The sequence below is a fragment of the Sarcophilus harrisii genome, chromosome 1 (genome assembly GCF_902635505.1).
Source record: "Sarcophilus harrisii chromosome 1, mSarHar1.11, whole genome shotgun sequence".
Classification (NCBI taxonomy): Eukaryota; Metazoa; Chordata; class Mammalia; order Dasyuromorphia; family Dasyuridae; genus Sarcophilus; species Sarcophilus harrisii.
In genome coordinates, this window is record NC_045426.1 from 270,732,382 (window position 1) to 270,741,200 (window position 8,819).

Below are 8,819 nucleotides of genomic sequence, written 5' to 3' on the forward strand. Positions count from 1 at the left end.
CCACAATGCCCCGCCCCAGAGCGGAGCCGAGTTCTCTCTACTATCCCCCGGTACTTTCGCATCGGACCAGTAGGTGGCGCCGAGGCACCTCCCCTCTGCGCGCTTTCTCGCTCTTCCCCCAATACCTCAGTGCCTGGAGAAGAACGGCTCTCCCCTTTTCTATCATCGATAACTTCGGCAGTTCTACTACAGATGGCGCTAAAGTGCATCAGACTAGGGAGAACCGAAAAAAAAAACAAATTTCTGGCAGCGGTGGGATTCGAACCCACGCCCCCGAAGAGACTGGAGCCTTAATCCAGCGCCTTAGACCGCTCGGCCACGCTACCTAGATGGAGAAAATGGCTTCCTAAGCTCTAGTCAATCTATTACTTTACGATTTCGCTTTTTTTTTTTTTTTAAATTCCCGTGATTTAAGATCCAAGTAAAAAGTATGTGTTAGAGCTTCCCCAAAATAGAATTCATTCACCTACTGATGAAAGACTGAATTTCATCATTCGGTCTTGTTTTTTTGCATTTCAAGAAATAAGTGTCCAAAGCATATTCTCTCTCTCCCCTGATCCCCTCTCACCCCAAGAATGAAGGGCAAGGACTTTCTTTTTGCATCTGCAGAAGCAAGAAAATATCTTGCACATACTGGATATCAAACACTATTGCGTTGCATTGAGCTATCTAGGAAAGATTGCCTGGCTATATGTATATATTTTTTTCGTTATCTTTTCTTTTTAAATTAAAAAAAAAAACACTCTTCCTTTTTTTTTATTGCATTTTTTTTTAATCAATGTTTTTTTTTAAATAAAACTTCAGTTTGCCATCTAGGGGAGGGAGTGGGAGGGAAAAATCAGAATAGAAGTGAGTGCAAGGGATAATGTTGTAAAAAATTACCCTGGCATGGGTTCTGTCAATAAAGAGTTATTATAATAAAAATAAAATTAAATTAAATTAAACTTCATTATCTCTCTTCCCATCCTCTCCCTTGCCCTTTACCCAGTGATGCAAAAATTAAGAACTAAAAGGAGAGGGAGGGCGGAAGTGCTTGCAATTCAGCAAAAAAACAAGCAACACATCAGTCACCAAGTCGGTAGTTATTTGCAATATTCCACAGCCATGGTCGCCCATTTCTGGGATTCGGGAAGGGAGATGCAGGAAATAGATTTTCCTAGCTCTTCTTTGGAGCGTTATAATTACACAATTTCAGTGTCGTTTTACTGTGTATTTTTCATTTATATTACTATCGTCATCTTTGTTGTTTTCCAGGTTTGTACTTACTTTACTATATCACACATCCTACCATTTTTTTTTTTTAGGATTCCCAAAAGGAGAATAGTAAAGTATTAAGACCCTATGGAAGGTTGCTCCAAATCTCCAATAAAAACATTTTAAATTAGAATCACTCTGAAGGTTCACTTCTGGTGAAGATGATAAAAGACAGAAATAGTTGATATTAAAGAGATTAGAGGAAAAGACAAGAGCACTAAACATGCTGTTAGAGGAACTATGAATTGCTACAGTCATGCCAGAAAGCATTTTGGAATTAGGCTGAAAAAATGACCAGAATGTCCATAGCCTCAGATTTAGCAATCCCGAGGGGGCTGAGGAGAGATAGATTTCATATATCAAAATAGTCATTAATGGCATTTTTTACAGTAGGAAAAAAATTGGAAACCAAGTTTGGAAATTTGTTTCACAAATTGTAGTACATGAATGCAATGGAATATCATTGCCATTAGAAAGGTGGAATATAAAGACTTATTTTTTAAAAAAATTGATCTTATAAACTTGTAATTTGAGTTGGGAAGGGAGACAGCATAAGGGTGAGGTGAAAATCATCCCTTTTGGCTCTGGTTCCTTGATTAGGTGAAAATACTTTTTTAATTAAATCAAAAAATCAGAACAGTGTGAATAAGATGTGTATGCTTCCTTGAATCAATCAAAGCCATTAATCAAACCCTTAAGCATCTGTATAAAAGGAAAAAGTGGAGACAACAGGAATTTATTGAGCACTTACTAAGTGTGAAACGCTTACTCTCTTACTTACACGATACAAAGAAATGCAAATTTTGCTCCCTGTACCTGAAGAGGCTATTCTGGCTCAAGGGTCACCTATCAACGGAGAATATTTAGGGTAGTGCCTTCTTTGTTTTCAGCCTATAAAAACTCCTTAGTGGAAAGGGACTTTGAGAACTCAGTTGGGAAGCTTAGTACTACTTGCCCACCAGCCTTCCCCCTGGAGACTTTGGATAGCTGTGACCCATTCTCCCAGCTATTGGAATTCAGATATTGGTGCTTCCTCGTAGTGGAGATGGTATATATTGTACGTTGTCCGTTTCTTATATTGTCTTGGTGATCTCCGGGTTTGCTAATTGCTCGTTACTTTCATGCTTTAAGTTTCCTCTTATATCTTGTTTAAATCAAGATTCTAAACAGTAATAAATTCGTAATCATCTTCTTTAAGACTATGCTTGTTGAACTTGAATTCGGAACCTAGGTTAATCTTACAGAAGTCCATAGTAAAGGACAGCTTTTCCCCAACTGTTTATGCACAGTCACTATAATATCATATGCTATTTTACTACCCAATTTCCCCCCCCCCCCCCCCAGCAAACTGAATTTTGCCTCACCTGCAAAGAAGTTAGGGATTAATTAAAGATGGATTTAAATGTAAAGTTACAGAAAATGTAACCTTTGTCCAAGTTAAAGGGATTTTCCTAACCGGGGACTCAGGAGCAATTATGACTGAATTTAAGACTTTTCATCTAAAATAAACTCCCTAGTACTTAAGAGTAGGTAACAAAGCAGACAAAGAATGTAGCAATTGGACATTCAGGGGTCATTATAATTCCCCTGACAAATAAAATGAGCTAATTATTATGAGGAGACTGTTGAGGTTGGGAAGGGACCCCAAAAGGTTGGGGGTCACAGACCAGTCTCCAGAGGTGTTTCAAAAGAATTTGCAGGCTTGAACCCATACTCAAGTCAAAGGGCAAAATTTATTGTAATTGTAATGCCAATTGAAGTGAGCTAAATTCTAAAAGAATTTAGTAAAGGACTAGAATCAAGGAGACACATTTATCTAGTTCTTCATATCATTGATATGCTAATTTTATGGCCTAGAAGTAGAACTGAGGAGTGGTCTTGGGAATTTAATTATCACTAACCAACAGACCTAGGACTATCCTAAAACCAGAAGACTTTAGAATCATTGACAGAAAAAGATTGTCAGAACAATAGTATTCTAAGGTTAGAGAATCTCAGGATCACTAATATATTTTCCTTAAAGTCTAAAAGAAAAAAAAATATTATATTCCTAGGCCAGAGGACTTTTATAATAATTCACAGACAGGCTGCCAGAAAAATAGTACTCCAAGGTTGGGGGAGGAGAGAGAACTACCTAATGCTGTCTTCCCTAGAAGCTGTATTCCTTCACAGGTATTACAATGGTATCATATTCTGGTTGGTACTTCAATAAATGCTTGAATATATCAAAATATTATGAAGGGATTTACATATTATATATATATGTAAATGTAAATATGTAAATAAAATATATGTCTGTATGCATGTGTTTATACACATACACATATATGCATGTGTTTATACACATACACATATATGTATGTGTATGTGTGTCTGCACTGATGTGTATGCTCAATTCCAATTTGATCCAATCAGTTTGTATTAAGTTCCTATTAAATTTCAGTCACTATACTAGATATACAAGCACAAAAAAGAAAATTCCTGTGCTCAAGGAGTTTACAAGCCTGCAAATTTTTGAAAAATGAAATTACATATACATATATGATTCCCATATTTTACCTATATTTTAAACAGGTTGAAAATAACTATCACTTTGGTCTGGGAAACAATCACCATCCTTATTGATTTGAAAATTAGCCCCTCAATTGCTCCCTAGCCCCAAGTCATAAAAGACTAAATAAAATCAAGACTCTGTATCCCAAACTTTACTATCTTCCTAATCAGGAAGTGGCCCCCTGAGAAAAAGAGTTTCTCAGTAAAAATAAACCCATTTTGGCAGAACTCGCTTGGATTTTGGGACTGTGAATTCTTTCAAAAAACCTGCAATACTGTCCTGGGGACCCCCATTGTTGTTAGGGTATATCTCACCCCTCAACAAAACTATCATACTGAAATGTCCTCAAGCCAATGAAACAGAGGCTAGAAGATATAGGAAGGGTGACTCCACTCCATAGAATGAGTTTGGGTTAAAGATGAGTGAATCCAAGGCAGAATTCCTTGTGCTCAATAAGCCAGCCAAAGCAAAAATTCCTGTCTTTGCTAAACTGACTTTATTGAAGAAGAGCATCTAGGGGAAGCTGTGGTGACAGAGGCAGGAAGAAGAGGAAGATAGGGATCATCACAGGTGTGCTGGGACAAGTTTGAATTTAAATCTTCAGTGTGAGAATCTATGTGTCAGAAATAAGCAAATGCTAAATTTTAGGTCTTGATCTATTGCTTTATTGATTGTCCAGACTTAAGAAAATGATGGAGAAAATATTAATACTAACAATTAAACTTAAAAATGTATCCTGTGTGAGGAGGTTGAGGTAGAAATATCTAGTTCAAAAATAAACATGCGACAAATTCACAATAGCCATTCTCTTTGCCAAAAGGAAGGTTTATTTAGGAAAAGAGGTTACAGATGAAATAAGAGGTGAAATAGACACCAGGAATGGTAAGTATGAAATAGAGTTGGGAGAGCATGTAGTTAAAAATGAAAAACACAAATTCCCCTGGAGAATTCACAATTAATCCGGAGAAAAAAAGTACTCTATAAGATAGGAGAAAACCATTGTCTGGCAAATTAAACTAACCAGAGATAGCTAGACTAAGGAGAAAGATACCATTAAAGGGAAGGTACTATGAGGTAGAGAAAGAGAGTCCTTCATAGAGAATTTAGCAAAGATATTCATCATAAGCAGAACTTTTATTCGGGAAATAAAGCCTCAGGGATTTCTCAGTCGCAAAGGTGGGAACTTAAGAAGAGAGAGTCAGAGAGCTAGAGGGTCTGTAAACCAGGTCTAAAACTTGACTAAAGATATGCTAATTTCAAAAAGTTGTTTGAAGATACCCAGAGGGGATATGGACTATGGGGGATGCACAAAGAGCGTTTGCTAACCAGTTCCTTTCTAGTCTGGGAAAGCTAAATTCCCTTCAAGGTTGTCTCAAAAGTTGTAGTGAATGTCTTTAAAGATGCTAACTAGATATCAAACTGTGCATACTCTTTGACCCAGGAGTGTTTCCACTAGGTTTATATCCCAAAGAGGTCTTAAAGGAGGGAAAGCATGTGCAAAAATGTTTGTGGCAGCTATTTTTGTAATGGCTAGAATTGTAAACTGAATGGATGCCCATCAGATGGAGAATGGCTAAATTATGGTATATATATGAATATTATGGAATATTATTGTTCTATAAGAAACAATCAGCAGGATGATTTCAGAGAGGCCTGGAGAGACTTACATGAACTGATGCTGAGTGAAATGAGCAAAAGCAAAAGATCATTGTACATGGCAACTTTAATATTATATGATGATCAATTCTGATGAATGTGACTCTTTCCAGCAATGACATGATTGATGCCGGTTACAATGATCTTGAAGAGAGGAGCCTGAAACTGAAGGGGGAAGCCCAAAATTCTCTCTCTCTGAAATTCCTTCAAGGAGAAAGTCTCCTTGAATCCTGGTCTCTGTAAAAGACCCTGCACGGAAACAGGACAGCTTCATTCTGTTATCCTGAGAGAAGGGTACCACCCGAATTGATAACATTCACTACTGATTAAATTTCCCATTGATGTGGAGATTAGTCCAGAGACACTCATTCAATTCCAAATTCCCTATTCTGATTTCAGTTCAAACTGCTCCCAGCCCCCACCAAGAGCTTCCCACAGCTTCTAGCCGCGGTTTCAATTATAAAATGAGCCAATTTGGGGCTCCATCCTTGCAGAGGACCTAATATGCCATGCCAAGGAACCTCTCTTCTTCTTCTTCTTCTTCTTCTTCTTCTTCTTCTTCTTCTTCTTCTTCTTCTTCTTTCTTCTTCTTCTTTCTTCTTCTTCTTCTTCTTCTTCTTCTTCTTCTTCTTCTTCTTCTTCTTCTTCTTCTTCTTCTTCTTCTTCTTCTTCTTCTTCTTCTTCTTCTCTCTCTCTCTCTCTGGCATAAGCAGCAATTCTCTGCCCGCTGAAATGATATTCTTCTCTTTATCTCTTTCTCACCTATTTCCCTAACAAGACTTTATACCTCTCTGTCAGGATTTCTCTGCTGGAAACTTTACTTCTCTGCTGGGACCTTGCCACCAAGGAATTCAGTCTTTCTATTCATGCATAGCAAAGGTATGCCAATAATAAACTTCTTTTTACCAGTCTAGCTTTTTGGGTTTGTACATTACAAAGGACCTCTGCGCCACCAGAAGGGGGGTTCCCAGAACTCCCTGCCATGTGCTGAATGCTAGGGGAACATAGGGGAGCCAAATTTCTTCATCCCTGAACCCTGAACCTACCACTAATCCCATCATTTGGTTTCCTGACCAGGAACCAAGGGGAGCCGCACCTCATCAATATTGTGATGAAGAGCACCATCTACACTCAGAGAAAGGACTGTGGGGAACTGAATATGGATCACAACATAACATTCTCACTCTTTTTGTTGTTGTTTGCTTGCATTTTGTTTTCTTACTCATTTACTTTCTTTTTTTGATCTGATTTTTTTTTTTTTTTTTTTTTGGTGCAGCAAGAGAATTGTGTAAATATGTTTATACATACTGGATTTATTGCTTGCCATCTAGGGGAGGGGTGGGGGGAAGGAGGAGAAAATCTGAAACATAAGACTATGCAAGGGTCAGTGTTGTAAAATTATCTGTGCTTATGTTTTGAAAATATAAAGCTTTAAAAATAAAAAAAAAGAGAGAGAAATGCTAACTAGATTGGAGACTGGATAAACCAATTAACAATAGGCTCTGACTTGACATAATTCTACACAAATAGGATTTGGCAGTTCACGGAACTGTGTATATTTTTTTTAGGGAGCAAATTGTTAAATGTTTAACAAGGGGGTGTGATTGCCCATATCCTTTTGATTTTGAGCTGTGGGAATAACACAAGCAACTATTCCTATCCCAGTCTTCTGAATCTATTCACACTATATTCTAGCTTAGGCTGCTTTTGAGCTGCTTAAAAGTTTGTGAGGACAAGGACCTGATTTACTTGTTTTGGAATTAGCATATAGTTGCACAAATCACTATAATTAGGCTTCATTGTCTTAAACTATACTTTAATTGTGACTTGAGACTTTACAACAACAAATAGAGATATAGCTAAAAATGTTCTATTTCCCATCACTTCTTAATTAGCATTTAAGTACTTCTTTTAAAGGTGATGATGGCTTTGAATTCTCTTATTGGAGGAATTTATTATTATTACTTGTATTCTTTTGTTTCAGGGTTAGATTTCTTGGATTAGAGTGTAAACTTGGATTCCCCCAAACAATGAGAGAAAAAAGTCAAGCTGGGAGGTGAGGGGCTATCTGCATTCAGGCTATTTAATCTAGTGTTTAGAAGTTTATGCTTTGCACTTTTTTGCTGACAAACACCTTGTCGGATGGGAGATGCCCTTTCTCATGAGAGCATAATAAACCCCTTTTTGCTTTTTCTTACTCTGAGTCTTTTTTTTAATTGAAGGTTTTTATTTTCAAAACATATGCAATTTTCCCCCTTTTCCCTCCACCCCTTCCCTTAGATGGCAAGTAATCCAATATATCTTAAACATGGTAAATATATATATATATATATATATATAAATTGAATGTAGACACACACATTTATATAATTATCTTGCTACACAAGAAAAAATCAGAAAAATGAGAAAGAAAATAAAATTCAACCAAACAACAACAAAAGAAGTGAAAATGTTATGTTGTGGTCCATATTCAGTTCCCGCAGTCCTCTCTCTGGTGTAGATGGCGCTCATCATCACAAGATCATTGGAACTGGCCTGAATCATCTCTTTGTTGAGAAAAGCCACGTTTATTCTGATTGTTTTTGTGCACCATACTGTCCCACACACTAAGAAGGAAAGAAATAGGCATTTATTAAATATCTACTGATGTAACTTATTCATTTCCGGGTCAGGAAGAAGCCCAACCAACTATCATCAGATATAATCAAATTCTCAGATTGACCTATTTGTATAGAGTGATTGTGAGGATGGGATCTTTTTTTTTTTTTTTTCTATCCCTTAAACCTCTGGGCATCTTTTAACAAGCTTTGAGATATTGATTAGCATATCTTTAGACAGGTCTGGGACCTGGTCTGCCAGAGGCATTCCATCTGGCTCTTTGATTCTCCTTTTGAATTCCTTTACTTCCTTGGCTTCCCAGAGAAATACCTTAAGGCTGTATTTCCCCTAAAAAAATGTTATAATGAAGACCTTTGTTAAGTTCTTTTCTGGACTAAACCCATTATGAGGTACTTTCCTTTCTTATAGTGCCTTCCCTTTAATGGTGTCTTTCTTCTTCCTCTAGCTAATTCTCTCTAAGACTGCTAAACTCCTCTATGGATCTAAACTGTCAGTCAATGGCATACTCCCACCTCACAGAGTATTTCTGTTCTCCTGGTTAGCTGTGAGTTTTGTGGGGAACTTGCCATTCATATACTCTCTCACTTTATTTCATATTTACCATTCCTGATGTCTGTGGTATCCTTTCATTTTTTTCTGTAATCTATTCTCCTAAATAATTCAACTTTTTGCCAAAGAGAATGGCCATTGTGAATTTGTTACATATTTATTTCAAACTAGTAATTTATACCCTGAC

General features: G+C 37.1%; 1 non-coding gene across 1 annotated transcript; it reads right to left on the reverse strand.

Annotated features, from left to right (window-relative positions):
- Window positions 1-244: 244 nt before the first annotated feature.
- TRNAL-AAG lies at window positions 245-326 on the reverse strand. The gene has a single exon. It is a non-coding gene; the product is annotated as a tRNA-Leu (tRNA).
- Between the last annotated feature and the right edge of the window lie 8,493 nt (window positions 327-8,819).